This window comes from Dendrobates tinctorius, unplaced genomic scaffold, assembly GCF_039654945.1.
Source record: "Dendrobates tinctorius isolate UK_male_01 unplaced genomic scaffold, ASM3965494v1 ptg000164l, whole genome shotgun sequence".
Taxonomy (NCBI): domain Eukaryota; kingdom Metazoa; phylum Chordata; class Amphibia; order Anura; family Dendrobatidae; genus Dendrobates; species Dendrobates tinctorius.
This window is the reverse complement of record NW_027361831.1, coordinates 9,325,312-9,350,401: the sequence shown is the minus strand read 5'-3', so window position 1 is coordinate 9,350,401 and position 25,090 is coordinate 9,325,312. Positions and strand designations below refer to the sequence as shown.

At 45.3% G+C, this 25,090-nt stretch overlaps 1 pseudogene; it reads right to left on the bottom strand.

Moving 5' to 3' along the window:
• The window catches only part of LOC141052958 (uncharacterized), a 233,456-nt pseudogene extending 208,847 nt beyond the window's left edge, over positions 1-24,609 (bottom strand).
• Between the last annotated feature and the right edge of the window lie 481 nt (positions 24,610-25,090).

Sequence of the window (25,090 nt, the reverse complement as noted above, 5' to 3'; positions counted from 1 at the left end):
TTGCCGGGGAAGTTGAAGTGGGTACAGTGGGGTCTTCATACTGTGCGTGTGAAGGGTACTGTTAAAGAATTCACTTTGGCGGTATCATACTGTGTTTGTGGGGCACTTTTGTTGGCATCATACTTTATGGGTGCAATGAAAGGGGAATCTAAGTCTTCAGTAGGAGGAAAATTACTCTGAGAATTTACAGGAACTGAATGCTTTTTGCCAAGAATAGTGGGCAGCTTTACCATCTGAGAAAATAAAGAACCTCATCCACAACTACCACAAAAGACTTCAAGCTGTCATTTATGTTAGAGGGGGCAATACACGATATTAAGAAATGGGATATGTAAACTTTTGATCAGGGTCTTTTAGGTGTTTTGGGTTGTTATTATGATTTAAAAAGTGAAAACACAGTAGTTTGGCAAAAAATGGCTTCACCCAACTACAAACCATGAGTGGAGAAAAAGGTTTTGTGTTATCATTCACATTCTCTGAAAAAAGGCCAAAAAAGCAAAAATTCTGCTGGTGTATGTAAGCACAACTTTTGAGCACAACTGTATGGGTTTCCGTCTAAATCTCCAAATGACGCAATTCAGCAGAGTTACTCTGGACTCTGTCCGGCCTCTGTTCAGCGGTGTCCTTCTTTTCAGAAGTGCACAAAACTGTGGCAGACTCCACTTTTATGCATTCCTAAAATGACGGACACTGCCAGATCACAGGCCAGATGGCGTCCACAGTGCCTTCATCTGCCTCATTATAGGGAATCTTGAACCGGGGGTTCTGTCTGATTCACGTATTTCAGAGACTTACACAGAAACCTCGATGAAAGCGCTCAGCGTAAAGCGCAGGATAAATGTGAGCTGACCTTACTGCAATCTTTGGAATGCAATGCAGAATGAACAAATCAACAGCAGGTCAAGATTTGGTTTTATTTATTTTTCTACGATATTTCTTGTGCGGTATATGTCATTAGACTACTTTAGTCTTCGGGTCGGTGCGATTACAGCGATACCAGATTTATATTGTGTTTTTATGTTTGGCTTCTGTCACATGCTAAAAAAAAAAGCTTTCTTTGTGCAAAAAAAAAAAAGTTTTGGATCCCCATATTTTGAGAGCTAAAATGTTTATAAATTTCTGCTGACAAAGTCATGTGAGGGCTTTTTTTAAGGGCCGGGTTGCTCTTTTTTGGGTACATGATATTTTTGATCACTTTCTATTCTGATTTTCAGTCGCCAAAATGAACAAAAACAAGGAATTCAGGAATTTTTTAAAATACCGTTTTGCGTGTGGTATAATTGATAAGACAGCTTTATTCTTCGGGACTGTATGATTACAGCGATACCACAACTATATTGTTTTTTTAATGATTTGCCTCTTCTACACAAGAAAAAATATTTTATAGAAAAAATAATTATTTTTGCATCGCTGGACTCTGAGAGCTATAGCTTTTTTTATTTCTCTGCCGATGCAGTTGTTTGATGGCTTGCTTTTTGCAGGACAAGATGTCATTTTCAGCTATACCATTTTTATTTCCATTCGAGTTTTCACTCACATTTTATTCCACTTTTTGTATCGCGGTATGTTGAAACAGAGTAGTTTTTTCCACTTTTTTTTTACGTTGTTCATTGAAGGGGTTGACTAGTGAGACAGTTTAACAGGTTGGGTGTGTCTGGACATGGCGAATATGTGTATTTTTTTTTACATACCTATTAATTGGTATAATTTTTTTTATTTGTTTTATTTTTTTAATTAGACCCTCTATGGGACGTTCACTTTTTTTTACTCTGATCGCTGGCATAATGCATTGTAATTAGTGATGATCGAGCACTAAATTACTCAAATCGAGCAGGTTGGACGTTCGGACGTGCTTGACTCGAGTACCGAACATAATGGAAGACAATGGGAAATTTCAGCATTTTTCCAGAAGACCCTAACAGGAGGGCTGGGGGAAGCAGGAAAATATCTGAAATGGATGGAAACAGCACTCAAATAGAATGGGAACAGCATGGGGAAGACGCCTGAGCGCATCTCTGACTCCCAGGTCGCTGCTGGGAAGAATGTTTTCAGAATATTAGTACACACATGGAATGACAAAAAAACATACAAAACCAAAGATAAAATGGATTTTACAGGAAAAAAATAAGAAGTATTCTTTCCTATATAATGACTTGTATATAAGGCAAAAATTTAAAAAGAAAAAAAAGAAAACGCCTCCTACACCTCTTCATGGCCATGCCATCTCTCACTGTAGAATCACCAGCACAGGAGAGAGAGAAAATAAATTCAGCCAGTAAGATATAAAGATACTAAAAAGGCAACAGCATCATTAACCTTAACTTTCTCTTAAAATCTACCCAACACTATTTCTGATACATAAAATATGGGGGAGGATCAAACAAATTCGGGGGGGTCACCTGTCTAACTAGTTTCTCCATTATGGCATAATAACAATCTTCCGGAGTTTATGACGTTGGGATGTTTGTCGGAATGGCTGGCCAGGGGGATACGGTATGTCTTTCAGATATTAGGGCAGCGGGAGTTGAAATCTTTTTCCAGGCTGCAGTCGGAATATGGTGTTAAGGCCTCCGGGGAATATCAGTATGCTCAGATGAGGCATGCGTACAGAGCTCAAAACAGAGATGATTGCATTAAAATTCAGGGCGACCTAGTGCTGGAGTATGTGTGTGTGTGGGGGGGGGGACTATGAGGGGGGTCATCTCCTCTATACTGTATATAGAGACCTAATACATACTCATTTACTTGGATATCCAATCAATGCGAGGGCTAAGTGGGAAAGAGAGCTGGGTCACTTGGACGATGAAACGTGGGAGTCGATTCTGGAGTGGATACCAAAATTGTCACTGAGTGAGCCGTATAGACTCTCTCAGCTTTATATTTTACATAGAGTATATAGGTCTCCGGAAGTTATGTATAGGGCTGGATTACGGTCTAACTCTGAGTGTACTCGGTGTAAGAACGAAAATGCTGGATTATTTCATATGCTGTGGACGTGTCCAAGATTGGCTGCCTTTTGGTTAGTGGTCCTGAGTCCTGTGGAAGAGGCTTATAGGTGTGTGGTCCCAAGAGGGCCAGTGGTTTGCTTGCTGGGATATGTGAAGGAGATAAAAGTCGAAAACAATCTGAAGGTGGCAATTGCTAGATTACTATATATGGCTCGAAAGGTAATAGCGAGGAATTCGATAAAGGAGGATCCACCTTCAAGAGGAGAATACCTTGCCTATGTGAAGCATGTCCTTAAGAAGGAGAAGGGGGTCTAAAAGAAAAGGGGAAAACTGGTGATGTATGACAAACTGTGGACGCCTTGGATGGATTTGGGATGCGTGGATAGGTGAATGAACGGTCTCAAGGGTATGTATATGCGGGTTGCTTGTCTGCACTGCTATAACAGATGTTGTATAATGTAATTCTATATACGTGTACAGGTGGTGTTAAAGGGATAATATGAGCTATCTAAAGGGGGAAGGGGGTGAGTTTGATTGTTGAGGGGGTGGTTTATGGGAATATCAAAAATGCTTGTATCACTGTTGTATGAATACTGTGATGTTCTTCTTAATAAAAATCTATTTGAGTTAAAAAAAAAAAACCATCTCTTAGAGGCCGATCATACTATTTTTCTTCAAATGATTTTCTAAATTGTCAGCACATTCTAAGTTTGCTGTAATTTGGCTTTGTAGCCAACCCTCCAGGTTGTAAGCCCCATAAAAGAAAGGGTTTCAATTCCCAAATTGGAAAAGTTTTAAGTGGAGGAACATGTAGGGGTCTAATGGCAGAAATGTGATCACATGATTGTGATATGTCCGGACTACATTGCTGATAAAGCAGTGAAAGCTGATGCTGAGAAGAATCTATGACTCTGTATTTAGTGGGTACAACTCACCTGGGCTGTTATCTGTAGGAATCTCCTCTTTACCCCGCTCATCACCCCTCACGTATGTGTCTGTAGTATTAATATGGGTCAGATCTTCACCCTGCAACAAATATTGTAAAAGTCACAGACAGATGGAGAAGTCACATTTATGATCAGCTCTAATCCTGCCATCTCCACTGCTCTCATTACACAAGTATAAAACATATAATACTGGGGGATAAAACAAGACTGAGCACAAGACCTTCACAGCCGTCTACACATCATAGGGGAGATCTCATGACACCTTCTCTCCATCTACCTGATGATCCTGAGGAACATTGGGATCTTCTTGTTTACAGTCCTGTGGGAGAAGAGGACGGGCACATCTCTCTGGTGTTGTCCTCTTAGAGGGTAGAACTGGAGGAAACACATACAGGGACTGAATTAATTTGTTACATACAAATAAATATAGGCCGTGTGTATTTAGTCCTGTTTTTTACCTTGTGATGTGAGGGGCTGGGGAACCGCCATCATCACGGTCTTGTACAGATCTTTGTGTGCTTCTAAAAACTCCCACTCCTCTATGGAGAAATAGATGGTGACATCCTGACATCTTAAAGGAACCTGAAACATAGAATGATACCGTCATCACCCCGATTCCTTCATAGCCTTACTGTATAATGTCCCAGCATTCCCAGCAGAGTCACCTCTCCAGTCAGCAGCTCAATCATCTTGTAGGCGAGTTCTAGGATCTTCTGGTCATTGATCTCCTCATGTATCAGGGGGTGAGGAGGAAGCCCCGTGATTGAGCTCGGGGGACTTCCCCATCTCTCACACTCAGGCGCCTGACAGCGCTCACTAGAGGTCTTCTTCACTACTGTGTAATCCTTTATATGGAGAGACACATTAATAAATCTCACTACAGACATTCCCAGAGTCCTCACCTCTCCAGTTCTGTCCATCTGTTATTCTCATAGATAAGAATGCTGCAATGTGACATCATCAGAATCTCTCACCTCTCCAGTAAGTCGGAAGAGGATCTCTAGGGTGAGTTGTAATATCCTCTCCACCAATTTGTTCTTGTCTATATCCATCCTTGATGGCTTTATCAGAAAAACCGTCTAAATATAGAAGATTTCCACAGAGGATCCGATATCGTAGGGACCTTGATGTGAAGATGAGACTGATATAACATCATGCATCATAAAGAATCCCATGTAATAATACAATTACTGAAGATAATAAGAAGAAGCACATGATGAGATATAATTTGTATGCTGACCAAGTCATCTCCTCCATGCTCACTATCACTATCTATGATGGCCATTGCTTCAGCAACTAATTGGCCATAGGTATCTCAAATTTGTTGGGCCAGATCAGGAAATACAGAGACTGGTGGAGGACTCATGCAGTGGTGGCACAAAGTAGTGTGGAATCATCGATGTGTTACTATCTTTACTTATTTTTCACATTCTCTTTTTTTCCTGACATCTACTGATAAAACCTATACACTTTAATCCACACAAACAAAAAAAACGAAATGGTCATGAGCCCTCAGCTATGCAGAAAGTAACAATCTTTATTAGGCAAAAGAAGCAGTTTAAATGGCATCATCCATAGCCCATCTCCCAAAGGAAGGCAGGGCTCCCGCCATTACAGAATGAAAGGATGCTTATAGGTAAGTGTATGTCTTGCAACAATGCTACTCACATAAAGCGCATCACAGGAAAAAAATACAGCCCTTGTCTGGCACAAAGTGGAACATAAAGTAAAAAGTCCATACAGCAGTACATGTTTGCCCGCTTGGGTTAGAGTCCAGCTGTTTAGTCCTTTAGGGAGGACACACAATTTTGGAGGTCTGCACACCTCCACACATAAATAATGTATGAAACAAACAAGCCCCATTTTACAATGTGAGCCACACCCAGGATTGTAGATATGGTAAGCAGCCATCCCGCCCAACTCTTGCGCTGGTCACACTAAACTTGACCCTGTCATGGCCGATTAACCGCTCTGAGTACTATGTGTACTTAAAACATTACTCCAGGTCTACATCACAGAGGACAACCACCTCTGTGATACATATCTCCCATCCAATAGGTGTCCAGCAGACACATACTTCCCCCTCTGCCTAAAGATGAGGGGCATGGCACCTTTTACCACTAGACACGCGATTCTCGAGAGAGCATCGGCATTAGCATGTAACATCACGTCTCTATGTTCCACATGGAAGCAGAAATCCTGCAGGGCTAGAAACCAGCCGCTAACAAGATAATTTTTCCCCTTTTCCTGCCTCATCCATCTAAGGCTAAAGTCTGACACTAGTTAAAATTTTCACCCCAACAGATGATACTATCATGTATCGACCTCCCAATTTGTGGCCAAGTATTCCATTCTAAAATGGAATACATTTTCTCACATGCCGACAGTTTACTACAAGGTAGAGAACAGAGTGCTCCTCTCCGTGTATCTCCATAGAAAGGACAGCTCCTAATGCGACTTCTGAGGCATCCATCTGGAGTACAAATTCCTTCTTAAAGTCGGGGACTACCAGGACAGGGTGCTTACACAGAGCTTCTTTCAGTTCTTGAAAGGTTATCTACACCTCCAAACTCCATTTGGCCATAAATGATTTTATCCTCTTAAGGAAGTAGGTCAGGAGTGTGGCCATTATGGTAAAATTTGGAAGGAACCACCTGTAGTACCCTACGATTCTCAGAAAGGCCCTAACTTTCTTCTTTGAGTGGTCTTGGCCAGTTCTACATTGCGTCCATTTTACTCATCTGAGGTTTGATCTTGCCTATACCTACTACATATCCTAGGTATCTGGTCTTTTCTGTTCCCATGACACTTTTTTGGATTTATTGAAATCTCCGCCTTCCTAAAAGCATCAAACACAACCTGGATCTTTTTCAGATGACTTGCCCAATCCATGCTGAAGATTACAATATTGTCTAGGTATGCTGCGGTGCAATTCTTATGGGGTGTGAGGATCCGGTCCATGGCCCTGTGGAAGATAGCCAGAGCTCCCTGCAGTCCGAACGGCATCCGGAAGTATCGGAAGTATCTGTCGGGCATAGAGAAAGCAGTCTTCTCCTTGGCTTATTGTGACATACAGATTTGCCAATATCCCTTTGTTAGATCCAAGGAGGTTACGAACCAAGCCGGCCAATGTCTCTTGATCAAGTCATCGACATGCGGCATTGGATAGGAGCCATTACAGAATCTCCATTCGCCATCAGGTTTTGGAACATTAACTATCGGGCTAGACCACCCACTCTAAGATTCCTCAAAGACTCAGAGATTCAGCATACATTTCACTTTCTTGGAGATCAGTTCTTAAGTAGGGCTTCAAGTTCAACCAGCACATGAGGTTCAGTTAGAAGCCCATGTTCTATGACGTTTGTACTCCCTGGTAAATCCAAGAACAGGTCCCGGTCCTGCTGCAGCAATTTCTGACAGTGCTGTTTTTGGGCCTTTGACAGTGTAACACCTGTCCTGTTCCCTTCTGGTTTAACCAGCAAACATGGACTTGCAACAGGGTCTCTTTCTTGCCATGACTTGATTAGATTGACATGGTAGACCTAGTACAGCTTTCGTCTTCCCGATTGATGAACCTTGTAGTTCACTTCACCCAGCTTCTCTACCCCTTTAGAGGGGCCTTGCCATTTGGGCGGCACGGTGGCTCAGTGGTTAGCGCTGCAGCCTTGCAGCGCTGGGGTCCTGGGTTCGAATCCCACCAAGGACAACATCTGCAAGGAGTTTGTATGTTCTCCCCGTGTTTGCGTGGGTTTCCTCCGGGCACTCCGGTTTCCTCCCACATTCCAAAGACATACTGATAGGGAATTTTAGATTGTGAGCCCCATCGGGGACAGTGACGATGATGTGTGCAAACTGTAAAGCGCTGCGGAATTTGTTAGCGCTATATAAAAATAAAGATTATTATTTATTATTATTTGACCAAAAATGTACTCTCTACCACAACGCACGAGGACTCGGACCCCAAGGATGAACAGCATTACCCCAGCTGATTGGTTGCAGACTCAGGATTCAGCACGTGGAAGAGATGTTCCTTTACAATAGGCATTACCTTCACAACAGTGATGAGTGAACATGCTCGGATAACGTCTTATCTGAGCATGCTCGGGTGTTATCCTAGTATCTTGGGCGGGCTTGTATATTATGTTCGCATCCCTGTGGCTGCATGATTTATGGCTGCTAGACAGCCTGAACAAGTGCAGGGATTGCCTGTTTATTAGACAGCCTGAACACATGTGGGGATTCCCTAACAACCACAAATCATGAAACTACAGGGATGCGAACATAATATACGAGTACATCTAAGATACTTGGATAACACACAAGCATGCTCGGATAAGGTGTTATCCAAGCACGTTCGCCCATCACCATTTCACAACTATCTCCTGCATCTAGGTACCCTGCTCAATGGCGACTGGTGGGGCATGACCTCGGCTTCCTAGGTTTCCTTCACTATATCAAGGAGACCCCACGGATATCAGCCATACAGGAGTTCAAACAGAGAGAATCCGGGAGAAGTTTGTGGAACCTCCCAGATAGAGAATAATAAATATGGAAGGAGACAGTCCCAGTCTCGGCTGTCCTTTTCTATGACTTTCTTAAGCATTCTATAAGGTTTAATTAAACTTTGCCACAATGCCGTCCGTCTGTAGATAGCAAACTGACGTCTTCAGTTGAGTAATTTGCTAGGCCTTACACAGTTCCCTCATTAATTTGGTGAGTCATAATCTCACTCGGTATTCCTGTCCGGGAAAAGAAGTGGTCCAATACTGGGCTATACATTTCGGAGGAGGTTTCTTTGGGGAACCGCTACTGGTTACCGTGTAGCATAGTCAAGGACAACCAATATATATTGTTGAACATGAGCAGACTTAAGCAGGGGGCCGACCAGGTCCATGGCAATTTGCTCAAACATCACCTATATGATGGGTAGCGGCACGAGACAAGTCCTGAAGTGACTGGTGGGAGAGGTTAACTGGCAGGTGGGACAAGACTTGCAATACCATAGGATTTCCTGATGATATTGGGGCTAATAGAACCTCTGAATGACCCATTCTTGGGTTTTGTCCACACCCAAATGGCCACCCAGGATATAGGAATGGACCATGTCCAACATCTTCCATCTATAGGGACCTGCTACCAACAATTACTCCACTATTTCCTCTCTAACCCTAGTAACCCGGTACAATAAGTCCCATTTCATCATAAAATAGAATTTTTCTTGTCAGCCCCCGAGCTATGCCGTTTATAAACGTTACATTACAGTAATGAACACCTCTTTTAGAGTTAGGTCCCTATGTTAGGCATACCCAACATTTATATAACACAAATCTCATAAATGTAGCATGGAACAAAGAAGAGATCCCAATAATGTTAAAATATCATTTTATTCAAAAATTCTAAAATGACAAAAGCATAATGCCGGATAGGGGATGCCGTAAACACTCAAAAAATCATCATGAGGAGGAAATATAAATGAACAGGTCTAAAACATGTGTGAACCAATCACATAACAATACATGTCAATTATCATATCAAATAATACAATCCTGATTCCATACTGTCAAAGACCATATGTTATGTCCAAACAAGATGAATATAGTCAAAAATGTCCCTCCCCAAAAGTGTAAGGAAAACCACTCTGTGAGCTAATGGCATACTGTATGTGCTGCAAAACCGTGTATAATAACACAGACACTATGTGAAGGCAAAACATCCTAATCATGAAAATGCCAGTATGCAGAGCAAGAGAGAAATGTATAATTACCTCTATAAGAGAGTGTGGTCCAGCGTCCCCTCACCCCAACGCGCGTTTCGCCGCCTGCTTCTTCTGGAAGAAACGCGCGTCGGGGTGAGGGGACGCTGGACCACATACTGGCATTTTCATGATTAGGATGTTTTGCCTTCACATAGTGTCTGTGTTATTATACACGGTTTTGCAGCACATATGCCATTAGCTCACAGAGTGGTTTTCCTTACACTTTTGGGGACTATATTCATCTTGTTTGGGACCCTCGCTGGGTGGGCAATCCATACTGCAGGCTGGATATGCATAGTATGAACACCAGTGTCTAATGCTACAGTACATCTGCTTGGTGGTCAGGAGACAACTAGCGGCTATATAACCTGGGCCGTGACATCTCCAGCAAATTACATCCCCTTGGACATCCCACCCTCTATTGAGCACACACACCCTATTGGAACCAACAGTATGGAATAGGTTGCCTCCCCAAGAAACCATTGACCCCCCGATACCTTTTGACAAGTCCGACCATGTCATCGGCGTTCCAGGGTTTCCCTGGCCAACTCAGACCTTCATCGGCCTCAAAAGGGACTCCGGCTGCAACCATTTTTTAATGAGGTGCAGTAGACCAAACATTTTGGAAAGAGGGGTTTTGTGCCAGTTATATGCCCTGCATTGGACCCAATTTGTCCTGACAGTCATCACCTTGTCTGTTTTCTATTTTGAATATTCTTTGGCATCCTGTAATTCTAAGTCATATTAGGTCTTTTGTGGCTCCCCCATTAAGAATGGCTCCAAGACTTTTGCCCACTGCTCTGGCGGGAGTTTCTCCCTATCGGCGAGCCTTTAAAAAATAGTTAAAAAGGCCTCAATGTCGGCAGTCGGGTTCATTTCCTGTAAAGCTCTCCTCACTGCCTTCAGGACAGAGAAATCAGCAGCTGACCTTGGAGTCAGAGCTGCTGCCGTGCCACGAACCGCATCTATGAGGAAAAAACTGCTGCTGCTAGACCTTTTGCATAAACAGCTTATTTGTCTCCTGTTGTGCAAGCTATTGGTGTTGCTGCTGCTGTTATTGCTGGGCTTGCATCAGGTGTTTAATCAGGTCCTTTATGCTATCTGACATTGCTTCCTGGTTTATAGCCGCTTTTATCCAAGACATGCAGTACTTCTGTAGTAGTCACACGTGTTCTCTGGGAATGCTGCCCGCACTTATAATATCACATGTAACAATGCTACTCACTTGGGTGCAGGATGAGCTATCACAAGAGCCATTTCTATTTAAAAGTCCGGCTCGTTTATTTCACTCCACATAAACCGCATCACAGGAAAACTTGAATACAGTCCTTGTCTGGCACAAAGTGGAAGTAAAGAGTCCATACAATAGTGTGGGTTTGCTAGCTTGAGTACAGCTGTTCAGTCCTGTATTGAAGACACAATTCTGGAGGTCTGCACACCTCCACACAGAGACCATGTGTTAGGTGTCGGGACTCATAGGCGCTTGTTCGGGATAGATCTCAAGCATTATCTGGTACTGTGGTCCCTCATACAGGTCCGGCTGCTGCGGTTGCTGCTCAGCAGACGTCGATCTGAGCGTCTTGCTCAGGCTCGTGGTATACATTTGGATACTGCTGGCTCTCCAGCCAAGTCTATGGTAACCAGTGATATACAGGTGCAGTCTTGCGTTCTGGAGTCTAAGTCCAGAGATCACCTTACTGAGCATGTCTGTGGTGTGGTGCCCTCTTATTGGTGGTCGGACGTTAGCTGCTCTGGTGAAGTGGCAGCTCTGGATTGGCCCGCGGGCGATGCCTCGACCAACTGGGCATGAGTGTTTGGGGTGTAGCCTAGCATATAAAAGGCTCTCAGTGGTGCACGCGGGCGCGCTAGCGTCATTTATGTTTGGTGTGTGTGGAGGGTTACTCTACCACTGCACATTTGCGTGTGTCTGTGTATGCTCAGTGAGTGTATTAATTGGCAGGCAGGTTATACACTTATGCAGTTTCGTACCCATGGCTCATGCCCGAGTTTCTAGTCTGCTACATGCTTAGGGTACTGGTCAGACACAGGTTCAGTAGTATCAGGACTGGGGTAACTAGCCGCTTGGCTTAGCATCTGTTTCGTTCTTGTGTGTGGTTAGCACAGTTCAGTTACAGAGCAAGCTCAACCCTTATACTATACTTCTCTATGAAGGCAACCGGGTATTAGGCTAAGTGCACACGTAACGGAACTCTCGCGGAAATTACCGCGAGAGTTCCGGAATTCCATTCCGCGGGAAAATCGCATTTTAAATTCCCGCGGAAAAACTAGCATTTTGCAAGCGTATTTAGTTTGCAAAATGCTAGCGTTCTCCAAGCGATCTGTAGCATCGCTTGGAGAACTGATTGACAGGTTGGTCACACTCGTCAAACAGTGTTTGACTTCGCGATCCCGCGAGATCGAACGCCATCGCGGGCATTTTCGCAAAGGATTACTGGGACCGGGAGCGTAGAGAGAGGCGGGAAGGCTGCGCGGGACGTCGGAGGGTGAGAATAACAATATTTTTTATTTTATAATTCTATTTTTACAGGGATATGGTACCCAAAGCCCAGAGGACAGTCTCCTCTCCTCCGGACCGTGGGTACCATCCGCAATTGTTCTGCTTACTTTCCGCATGGTGTGCACAGCCACATGCGGGAAGTAAGCGGAACAATGCATTCCTATGGGTGCGGGATCGCCGCGATTCCGCAAAATAATGAGCATGCTGCGGTTTTTACCGCGAAGCGATTCCGCCGCGGTAAAAACCGCAGCATTAGCACAGCATTGCGGAATCCCATAGGAATGCATGGGATGCTTATTTTTCGTGTTTTCGCGGCAAAATCGCACGGTTAAAACCGCCGCGGAAACGCGAAAAAAACGCCACGTGTGAACTCAGCCTTATACCTAGCGTCATAAGAGTTCTTTCTTTCGGTTCAGGACCTGCTTCATTCGTGTGTGTGGTTAGCACAGTTTGGTTGCAGTGCTAGCTCTATCCACGCGCTAACTTCCCTGTGATGTTAACAGGGTATAGGACTTAGCATACTTTGTGACGTACCTCTCTGTGAATTAACAGAGCTTGGTACTCAGTGTTCCATTCCCACTGTGTGAGTTTAAGGTGAATGCTTGCTGCTTTGTTCCGTCATTGTTCACACTAGCAGCAGGTTACAACTCTGCACGGTGGACCCCTAGTTGCGATTGCACTTTATTTTATATTTTATTAGTGCAATCCGCCAACCCTAACACCATGTGTGAGACAAACAGGCCTCATTTTACAATGAGAACCACACCCAGTGGTGGTAACGTGGTGAACAGTCATCCCACCAAAAACAAAGCTGAGCTGTGATTGGATGCTATGAGCAACAGTTTTACTTACTCCACGACAACATCTCAGCAGACAGTGACATGGTGGGAGAAATCTAGCATCCCTGGGAACATAAGCTCCCAGCTATTGTGTGCCCCCCAGAAAGGAGCAGAGAGCACATGACAGAAATGAATCCCCCCTCCCGTGCCCATATCCCCATCACACATCCTCCATTCCATAGGCACATCTTCCCTCTTAAAGGGATCTCCAGTATGGAAGTTAGGGCAAATCCATCCAGCACTTTGGTTTGACCCCAGGCCTCTCTTAAAGGAATCCCCGGTATGGAAGTTAGGACCGTTCCACTCAGCTCTGTGATTCTGACCCCAGGGTCTCTTAAAGGGATCCCCGGTATGGAAGTCAGGGGAACTGCCTTCAAATGCTCTGGTACTGACCCCAGGCCTCTATTAAAGGGATCATTGGTATGGAAGTTAGGGCAATTCCACTCAGCACTCTGGTTCTGACCCCAGGCCCCTCTTAAAGGGATCCCCAGTATGGAAGTGAGGGCAAATCCACTCTGCGCTTTGGTACTAACCCCAGGCCTCTCTTAAAGGGATCTTCAGTATGGAAGTTAAGGTAAATCCCTCAGCGTTGATTCTCACTCCAGGCTTCTATTAAAGGGATCATTGGTATGGAAGTCAGGGCAAATTCACTCAGCGCTCTGATTCTGACGCCAGGCCTCTCTTAAAGGGATCCGCGGTATGGAAGTTAGGGCCATTCCACTCAGCGCTCTGGTTCTGACCCCAGGCTGACGGGATGATGGGGGATATTAGGGGTAGTAGTCTGGTGGCTCTAGCTGATGGGATGATGTGGGATATTAGGGGTAGTAGTCCGGCGGCTGTGACGGGATGATGTGGGATATTAGTGGTAGTTGTCCGGTGGCTATGGCTGACGGGATGATGTGGGATATTAGGGATAGTAGTCCCGTGGCTCTGGCTGATGGGATGATGTGGGATATTAGTGGTAGTTGTCCGGTGGCTATGGCTGACGGGATGATGTGGGATATTAGGGATAGTAGTCCGGTGGCTTTGACAGGATGACGTGGGGTATTAGTAGTCCGGTGGCTCTGGCTGATGGGATGATGTGGGATATTAGGGGTAGTAGTTCGGTGGCCCTGGATGACGGGATGATGTGGGATATTATAGTGAATGTGAATATGCGGAGTGGGCGGGGCTATACACTCAGCTATATATATATATATATATATATATATATATATATATATAGATATAATCATTATAATTTGTTATAACTAACCGTAGTTAGTTACTATGCCCGGGCAGCGCCGGGCTCTTCCGCTAGTCAACCTATAAATATGATGCACAACAATATGTATATTATTTCAAATTTAATTATTCAAATCATAAAAGCATGACAAGACACATGTGAGGAAAAAACACTCAACAAGATAAAAACATCAGGAGATGGGGCTGTATAAAACCTAAATATGAATATTTTATAACAAATGGTATATAAATGTGAGAGCCACAGAACAGTCAGTATAGGTGAATATCAAAAGCAAATAATCATGTGCAGATAATGCAATAATAATAATAAATCATTCATCCTGAACTGGGTGTAAAGTGGTACACATACATGTCAGACACTCCCATATTCACATGGAACATGCGACTCTTATTATATGTAACTATAATAACAATGAAAAATTATATACATTTTAGTACTGTGAATACAGTGATAAATCATGTTTAAATAATAAAAAATGAAAGTCACAAAAAATTCACATAGATCTGATGATAGCGTTATACTTGTGTAGCAACTTGCTCAGAGATTTTAACCCTGCAGTCCCTAGGGGTTCTTGCGTTAGGAGAGATAGCCCTAACCACAGATGAAAAGATAGTAACTCGGACCTAAACTGCACAAAAAGCCCCAAAGTTGCTTCACGTTCCTCCTAAAGAACCGGAGGGCAGGGCAGCGTGTGGATTGTCTACAAAAGGGAACGTGTGCTGAATAAGGACAGATCTACTACTTAGGAATAATCATTCCAGATGGCCCCCACTAAGATTTGGCTCAGGAGTTCACATATTTTTGGTCTGAGTGCTATCAATTAAAAAAAAAATTAAAAAAAATCACACGATACACGATTTTGCTCCTGAAATCAGATGAGACTCACCCATTGAAGTCTATGGGTGCATGAAAAAACTCAAATCCGGCACTGAGCCACAGTACAGCATCCCGTTATTACCAATACATTGCATTTCTGTAACAGGAAACTGTAAACGATTAATAGCTGCTGAGTAGAAAACGGATTGGATACGGGGACTGCACACGGACAAAAATTGAGAAAAATCATCCCACTTTTTTGGATGAAAAGCGGACATTTTTTTTATTCCGTGTTGTGACCCCGGCCTTACCGGAGCCTTCAGAGACTCCCTCACTTCTCACACAGATCATTGAGAACAAGACACAACTTATTAATTGTAGTTTGATGCCAAAAACAGTCACATGGATTATTTACTACAGAGAAAAAAAGATACATGTTGAAAATTTACCAATTTTCAATTTTTTTATTTTGAAGCCCTTATAACAGAAAGTCACCTAACAGAATAGGTAAGAAATAGCATTTCACATATGTCTAGTTTACAACAGATTTGAAATGCCCTTTTAATTTCTAAGGATTTTACAAGGGTTAAATTCTAGCAGCAATTTTTCATTTATTTTTTAGAAAATTCACAAAATGTATTATTTTTACTGACTTTTCACTTTTGAAGTGAATTTGATGAGCCCATATACGAGGGAACCGCAAATTTTACACCAATTTTAAAACTGCAGCCATCATAGTGCGCAAATCCGCTTTCAGGAAGTCTTCTAACCCTTCACTTCACAGCCATTAATGGAAGTGAAATGGAAGACTGTGGGTCCGATCCATCATTAGCAACTTATTGATGTCACTTTTCATTCTTTTGTCTTGTGGTATTCGCTGAACATTTCTGCTCAAAACTCTTCAGAAAGGCACGAGCAAGTCAACAATTTGGAGTAAAATAGTTTTGAACGCTGGGATATGAAAATTAAAGGTTTTTTTTCACATCAACATGTTGTTTTAGTCCCAAATTTTTAATTTTCACAAGAGTAGCAGGAGATATTGGAGCCCACAATTTCCCCAGGTGACAATGCCCAGTATGCGCCCAGAAAATAGAATTACAGTATACTTAGAGGTAATTTGCTTTCGAAGACCCTCCACGACTGCACACAGGAGGTTGCCTCCTAATCAGGGACAGGAAACAAGAGGTTTAAATAGCCCTCCACTTCCTTCTATGCCCAGTGTTTTCCATGTACCACACAGACTGAATGCGTGAGTTTTTTTATTTACACTAAGGAATCAAATGAACTTAACTTTAACTTTATTAGGGGGAGAATTACCCGTCGTGGAGGGTCTTAGAAACCAAATTACCGGTAAGTGTAATTCTGTTTTCTCTAATTCACTCCACGAAAGCACACAGGAGAAACACCAAAGAATAATGGTTAGGGAGGGACAACAGCCTGGAGGACTTTCCTGCCAAAGGCAAGATCTCTTATAGACATTAGATCTAATCTATAGCGTATAGTGAAGGTGTGGACCGAGGACCAGTTAGCAGCTCTGCAGTTCTGCTCAATGGTTGCATTGGCCCTTTCAGCCGAGGAGACAACGACGGCTCTAGTGCAATGGGCCTTTAGCAATTCTGGAAGAGATAGGTCCTGATTTCTATACGTGTCTGTGATTGCTTTTTTGATCCAATTCGCCAGAGAGCTCTTGGAGGCTTTCTTTTGTTTGGTCCTTTCTTTGGTTTGACTCTGTTCCTAAGTTTGACTCAAGTAGGTCCCCTGATGGATAGGGCCTGAATCTCGCCCACCCTTCTTGCTGTTGTAATGGCTACAAGTAGTGCCGCTTTTCAGGATAGTTTGTCTATCTGGTCCTGGTCCATAGGGTCAAATGGTGGAATAGTTAGACCTTTCAGCACTATATTGAAATTTCAAGATGTATTTACATTAGATTTCCTTGGATGGATTTTGGAGGCAGCTGACATGAACCTCCTTATCCATCGGTGTTCTGCCAGGTTCTGATCAAAGTAGGAGCTCAGAGCCGACACCTGGACTTTCAAGGTACTGGGTTTTTGTCCTTTTGATAAGTCATCCTCTAGGAAGTTTAGTATTTTAGCCATGTCAGGGTGGAAAGTATCGATGGGAGTGGATCCATACCATACCGAGAAGGTCTTCCATATTTTGGAGTAGATGGCATTTGTGACCTGTTTCCTACTTTTTTACAAAGTGTATATGATGGCATTTGAGAGGCCTCTAGTTGTTAGGATTGTGGCTTCAGAAGCCAGGCTGCCAAGCGTAGGCTGTGGGGAGCCAGGTGAAAATGGGACCTTGATGTAGAAGGTCGTGATCTAGAGGCAGGGTCAGAGGTTCTTCTGAACTCAGGAGTTTCAGAGCCCCGAACCAGCTCCTCTTTGGCCAGACAGGGGCGATCAGGATTGTTTTGACCCTGTCCGTTCTGACCTTTTGAAAAGTCCTTGGCAACAGCAGAATTGGAGGGAACTAGTAGGCCAACCTGAAACTCCACGGGTGAGAGAAGGCATCCACTTTTGATTGGGTTTTTCTTGGACCTATGGAGAAATAGTGCTCTACTTTTGCATTTTCCCGATTCACAAACAGGTTCACCTCCAGGAGACCCCATTTTTTGGTTATTAACTGGAATACTCCCGTACTGAGGTACCATTCCCCTGGGTCTAAATCCATCCTGCTCAGAAAGTCTGCTTCGATGTTGTCGGATCCTTTTAGGTGAAGAGCTGATAAAGACAGGAGGTGACGCTCTTCCCAAATAAAAATTCCTGCCGAGACCTGCTGCATACTCTCGAATTCTGTGCTGCCCTGATGACATAGATGGGCCACAGTGGTCATGTTGTTGGAGTTAACTCGGACATGGGTTCCCTGGAGTATTGGTTTTGCTGTTCTCATAGCCTCCTCTACTGCTCTTAATTCTCTGAAATTAGAGGATCGGTTGTCCATCTTTTTGGGCCAGATTCCGTGAAAGACTCAAGATGTCACCGCTCCCCAACCGCGTTTGCTGGCATCTGTTGTTACTGAAGACACTAGATATTGGATCCAAGGTATTCCATTTGCCAGATTTTCTTGGCTTAGCCACCAGTTCAGGGATAGTTTTACATGGTGAGGAAGAGAGATTCTCATACTGAGTGCTTCTGGAGTTTTGTCCCAGCGAGAAGGGGATACATTTTTGGAGAATCCTTGAATGAGCGTGGCCCCAGGGAACTGCCTGAATGCATGCTGTCATTGATCCCAGGACTGACATGGCAAATCTTAAGGTCACCATCTTCTGGGTTTTTAGGGTCCGAACCCTTGATCTTATGTTTAATTGTTTGGTGACCGGAGGAGAGGATCTTTGGCTTTGGGTGACTAAGAGGATTCCTGAAAAGATCTTCTCGGTTGATGGGTTCAGGTCTGATTTTCCCCAATTTATGATAAAGCCTAAAGATGTTAGGCTATACAGAACTGAATGGAGATGTGTTCTTAGAGTTACACTGGAAGGAGCCATGATGAGAAGGTCGTCCAGGTAAGGAAGGATATAGATGTCTTGCTTCCTGTAAAAGGCTACTACCTCCGCCATGATCTTTGTGAATGTTCGGGGGGGCAGATGATATGCCGAAGGAAAGGACCTTGAACTGGAAGTGACCCACCTCTTGGCCTAGCGTGACCGCAAACCTCACATACCGATGGTACGTTGGTTGAATGGGTATATGGTAGTATGCCTCCAGGAGGTCTATGGTGGCCATGGCGAAACCCATCACGTTCAACGGGATTGTAGATTTCACTGACTCCATCTTGAATCGTCGATACACGCACTGATTCAGCCGTTTCAGGTTGATGATAACCCGGTAATCTCCACTCGGCTTCTTTATAAGGAACATGGGGAGTAATGACCTTGGCCTTGCTCTGCTTCTGGAACCGACGATATTACCTCAGATAGCATTTGCTAGAGTTCTGTGTACTGAATATTCTGATTGATGATGGAAGCGATGTCACTTCCAGTGTTTGTGGAGGAAAGGAGGAAAATTCTATTTTTACTCCTCTTCTGACTGAGTCCAGGATTTTGCTGTCTGATGTTACTTCCCACTATTTTGAGAAGTAGTTTGAAATCCTGCCCCCTACTCGTTTGGTGTCATTTCCTATCTGAACGTAGGTTTTGAAAATATTTCTTCCTTTACCCCCTTTCGGATAGCTCCACCACCCATTTTTACCTTTCCCTCTGCATTGAGGGATTTGCATCTGAGGTGGACGAAATGGCGTCTTTTTGAGGGTTTTTGGTTCAGGAAGATTTTTCTTTTTGTCTTTCACCTTCTCCAATAATTCCTCCAGCGCAGGACCAAACACGTATTCTCCTTTGAAGGGAATAGAGCATAATTTAGACTTGAATAGGATGTCTCCGCTCCACATCTTCAACCATAGTGCCCTTCGGGTGGTGTTGAAGAGTACCAATGTCCTCGCAGCAATGTGAACTGACTCAGCCAATGCTTCTGCAAGGAAACAAGCAGCTTTCTGTAGAAGAGGTAATGAGGCCAGAAGGTCTTCTCTAGGGGTACAACCCCTAATATGGTCTTTCAATTGTTGCAACCAGAGAAATAGAGTTCTCGTGACGCAGGAGGATGCAACATTTGTCTTTAAGGAGGCCGTCGATGCTTCCCAAGACTTCCTCAATTAGCTGTCCATCTTGCGGTCAAGTGGATCTTTAATTTGAGAGTAGTCCTCAAAGGGTAACATTGTTTTTTTGGCTACCCTAGCCACCTGGATATCCACTATGGGGATTTCAGTCCAGCACTTATAGACGTCTTCATTTAGAGAGAAGCGATCTTTCATGTCACTTGGGACGTTCAGTTTCCTTTCTGGGAATTCCCATTAACCCAGGATTAAATTTTGAATGTTTCACTCTGTAGCGCTATAGCATGCAAACATGAAATATGAAAATTGAATTGCGTTACTGTACTAGAAAATATGAAAAATTGAGAATACTTAGCGCATAAATTGGCCAATTCAATGTGTACCTGCAACCATGATAAGGCGACTCTCGTTCTCAGGAGCTGCCTAATGTAAATCCTCTCAAACTAAAGTCTACATCTCTATGGGAAGGTAGGATCTTGTTGTAATTAAAAACACCTGAGGCCGAGGGGCGGAGTGCTCTGTCCGAGAGCTAATGCATACAAATATCAAAAGACTGACTGTCCCTTCCAAACAGAAACCAGGTATGAACAGGTGCTTACTAAGAGTAGCCATTTCCATATACAACTAAACAAATAAAGTAGCATAGAGATGTAGACTTTAGTCTAAGAGAGGGGGCTATAGGAGGCCCCTAGCCACTCCTCACCATACTGCATTGCCAGCAGGTGCCAGAGGATGGTGCAGTCCTGCCCGGGCCAGGAGCAGATGCAGAAGGAAGGTACGGGACTTTTGACCAGGTTTCCCAGCTTAAAGGTACTACAAGAGAGTGTCGCCGGCCCAGCTCCCAGGAATGCACACAAAAACCTCTTCAACACTTAGGGCAGGGGTGGGGAACCTTTTTCAATCCGGGGCCATTTGGAAATTTCTACCATCATTCGAGGGCCACACAAAAATGATCACCTTGAGGCTGTGTACCCACGTAAGCGTTTTTTTTTTCTCTTTTTTTAAGCCTTTTTACCAGCAAAAACGCTTAAAAAAAGCATCCCATTCATTTTAATCAATTCTGCACTTTTTGTGCATATTGATGCATTTTTTTCCGTGAAAAAAACGCATCACGGTAAAAAACGCAGCATGCTCATTAATTTGGTGGAAAAATCCACATTTCTAGCTTTTTTTCTATGAGACTGGGGACGCGCGGAAAAAAAAGCGTGTTTTCTGGGAAGGAGTCCGGTTTTCATGCAGAAATTTTCTGCAAACGTGGGTACATTGACTAAATATACTAGGGTAATTTCCAGGCTAACAATTAATTACGATAACTCACCCTTAATGTGACGGCTGGAGCTGCTTCTCCATCACTGGGGGCTATATATATATATCACAGGTGGTAGGTTATACAGTACTCGGGGTCATATACATCACTTTCGGGGTAAATGCAGCAGCTGTGGGGGGATATATAGCACTGGGGATGACGGGGATCGTCGGGGAGGCTCATAGATCACCGGGGGGGACAGATCACAGAGCGGTGACACAAAGATCACAGGGGTGCATATAGCTGGGGGGCACATAGCTTTAGGTGACAGATCACAGGGGGCACATGTGAGCACAAACATCACAGGGGGTACATAGCAGGGGGGCACATAGATAACAGGGGGCACAAAGCTGGGAGCCACAGATATCACAGGGGTGCACATAGCTGGGGGCACAGATCATGGGGGGCATATAGCTAGGTGGCACAGATCACAGGAAAAAAATCACAGGGAGCACATAGATCACAGGGGACACAAAGCTGGCAGCCAAATATATCACAGGGGTGCACATAGCTGGGGGCATAGAGGTCACGGGGGCATATAGCTGGAGGGCACAGATCACAGGGGGCATAGATATCACATGGGGAAACAGCTGGGGGGGCACATAGATGGAGGGCACAGTGATCACAGAGGGGCATATAGCTGGGGTGGCACAGATCACAGGGGGCACATAGCTGGAGGGCACAGATCACAGGGGGTATATATAGGTGAGGGGCACAGATTACATGTGGAAACAGCTGGGGGCATAGAAATCACGGGGGCACATAGCTGGAGGGCACAGATCACAGGTGGTATATATAGGTGGGGGGCACAGATCACGTGTGGAAACAGCTGGGGGCACAGAGATCACAGGGGGCACATAGCTGGAAGGCACAGATTCCCGGGGAGGCACAGAGCTGCGGGCACGCAGAGATCGCTGACTCTCTGGCAGCAATGCAGGATCCATCTCTCCTCTTCCGGGACATGTGGACGGGAGAGCATTGGGCACTAATCCCTCCCACCCAGATGCTAAACCCGCCCACCCCGACGACTTCATCATGCGCAGGGCAGGCAGCGTTTTGTAATGAACGCTGCGTGCCCGTGCACTTGGGGGTTAAAGGGTCAGCAGCTGACAGGATACAGCTGCCACCTGAGCATTGGGGACTCCAGGGACCTGTCCGCGGGTCACGTGAAAAGTCACTGCGGGCCGCATGCGGCCCTAGAGCCGGAGGTTCCCCACCCCTAACTTAGGGACAGGAAAACACTGGGGATAGAGGGAAGGGGAGGGCTATTTAAACCTCTTGTTTACTGTCCCTAATTAGGATGGGGAGGCAACCACCTGTGTGCTGTCATGGAGGGGATTAGAGAAACTATTGTTTGTGCACAGTATGGTTCGGAAGGGAGGTATCACTGTTTGGTTTTTGGAGTGCACATTTGGCTGGAATACTGTGCAGATGGCAGAACAGCAGAAACCCCCAAAGTGACCCCATTTCAGAAACAACATTCCTCTAGTAATTCATCTCGGGGGTGAGGAGCATTTTGAACCCACAATTGCTTCATAAACATTTTATAACACCGAGTCTTGTCACTAAAATGTAGCTTAAGGCCCAATTTTTGAAATTTCACATAGGGTTAAAAATGGACCCCACAATTTGTAAAAAAATTTCTTCCAAAACTTGAGGTCAGAAGCTCCTGTTATGCACATGGCCGGGCTCGGATGGGAAGAGCCACTGTTTGGCCTTTAGAACAGTAATTTGGCGGTCCTAGATTGTGGGGGCCAACTGCAGAGCCCCCGAGGTGTGTGACCAGCAGAAGACCCCAAAGGTGACCCCATTTCTGACACTATACCCGTCAGTGATCATCTAAGTAATGGGTATTTTTATCCTGATGAATGTCAATAGAAGAAATAGGAAAAGTGTTCCAGCTCCTTAAAATCACAAAAAAAATGTATTCATCCATTTACTGTAAAACACAGCTGTGATAAAGATCTATGCACAGATCGAAACGCGTTGCTGAACACACTCTCCCCCAGGCACATGTCCATGTTCCCTGAGGATTTTTTTGCCGTTTTCATGTTTTAAACGGATTTAAAAGAGAATCTGTCACCTATTTTTTCACATATAAGATGCGGCCACCACCATCAGGGACTTATCTATAGACGAAAAACAAGTTATAGTATACTCACCCAGGGGCGGGCCGGGTCCGGAGGGTGTCGAGATCCGGTCCGGCGACTCCCATCTTCTAGCGATGACGTCCTATTCTTTGCTTCCTGTCGCGACCGGACCGCCCCTGGGTGAGTATACTATAACTTGTTTTTCTTCTCTTTCAGGTTACATCGGGGCTTATCTACAGCGTTACAGAATACTAAAGATAAGTCCCTGATGGTGGTGTCGGCAGCTGATACTCGAAAAAATAGGTGTCAGATTCCCTTTAAGGAGCTGGAACACTTTTCCTATTTCTTCCATTGACTCTACGGTCATCAGGACGAAGTTCCGTGCACCTGTGGCTGTCGGTGAGCTGGCTAGGCTTTGTATTCTTTCTATGTTTGCATTTTTATCCCACAGATATTTCACTGCTTTCTTTACCATGTGGTTGTGAGAGAATGATATATTCCATCTGTTACACGAAGAAGTAGTGTCACGGCCTCCCTCACTTACCCTGGTGTGACTGGGGGGGTCCACTACAAGACCACCCAGTCTGAGGAGATTACACCCTAATGTACGTCTCACACTCCTGACAGCCCTCACTAAGGATTGGCCCAGGAGCAGCACTCTTCTCCCTGCCTCCATGTTATCTGTAAGGGGTTACTGCCCAGTAATGGAGGGGTTACTGCCCCCTGTGCCCAGTAATGGAGGGGTTACTGCCCCCTGTGCCCAGTAATGGAGGGGTTACCGCCCCCTGTGCCCAGTAATGGAGGGGTTACTGCTTCCTGTGCCCAGGAATGGAGGGGTTACTGCCCCCTGTGCCCAGTAATGGAGGGGTTACTGCCCCCTGTGCCCAGTAATGGAGGGGTTACCGCCCCCTGTGCCCAGTAATGGAGGGGTTACTGCCCCCTGTGCCCAGTAATGGAGGGGTTACTGCCCCCTGTGCCCAGTAATGGAGGGGTTACTGCCCCCTGTGCCCAGTAATGGAGGGGTTACTGCCCCCTGAGCCCAGTAATGGAGGGGTTACTGCCCCCTGTGCCCAGTAATGGAGGGGTTACTGCCCCCTGTGCCCAGTAATGGAGGGGTTACTGCCCCCTGTGCCCAGTAATGGAGGGGTTACCGCCCCCTGTGCCCAGTAATGGAGGGGTTACTGCCCCCTGAGCCCAGTAATGAAGGGGTTACTGCCCCCTGTGCCCAGTAATGGAGGGGTTACTGCCCCCTGAGCCCAGTAATGGGGGGGTTACTGCCCCCTGAGCCCAGTAATGAAGGGGTTACTGCCCCCTGTGCCCAGTAATGAAGGGGTTACTGCCCCCTGTGCCCAGTAATGGAGGGGTTACTGCCCCCTGTGCCCAGTAATGGGGAATCTCCAGCACCTACCTCCACCTGCAGAGCCGCACTCCACATATATGGCTGCTCTGTGCGCACAGGACCTGGGATGAGGTCACAGGAGGGGAGGAGTCAGGGGGGTCACATGATCAGGGGCCTGAGTGTATGCAGGACTCTGCTGTGCTGGTTGTCATGGTGCTGGATGAGGGGAAGTTTCTGTGGGGTCAGGAGGGGTTTACAGGGGGGATGTAGCAGAGCCGTGTGTGTACGAGGTGTACGAGGTGTACGGAGCGGAGCCGTGTGTGTACGAGGTGTACGGAGCGGAGCCGTGTGTGTACGAGGTGTACGGAGCAGGGCCGTGTGTGTATGAGGTGTATGTAGCAGAGCCGTGTGTGTACGAGGTGTACGGAGCGGAGCCGTGTGTGTACGAGGTGTACGGAGCGGAGCCGTGTGTGTACGAGATGTACGGAGCGGAGCCGCGTCTGTACGAGGTGTACGGAGCGGAGCCGCGTGTGTGCGAGGTGTACGGAGCGGAGCCGTGTGTACGAGGTGTACGGAGCGGAGCCGTGTGTGTACGAGGTGTACGGAGCGGAGCCGTGTGTGTACGAGGTGTACGGAGCGGAGCCGTGTGTGTACGAGGTGTACGGAGCGGAGCCG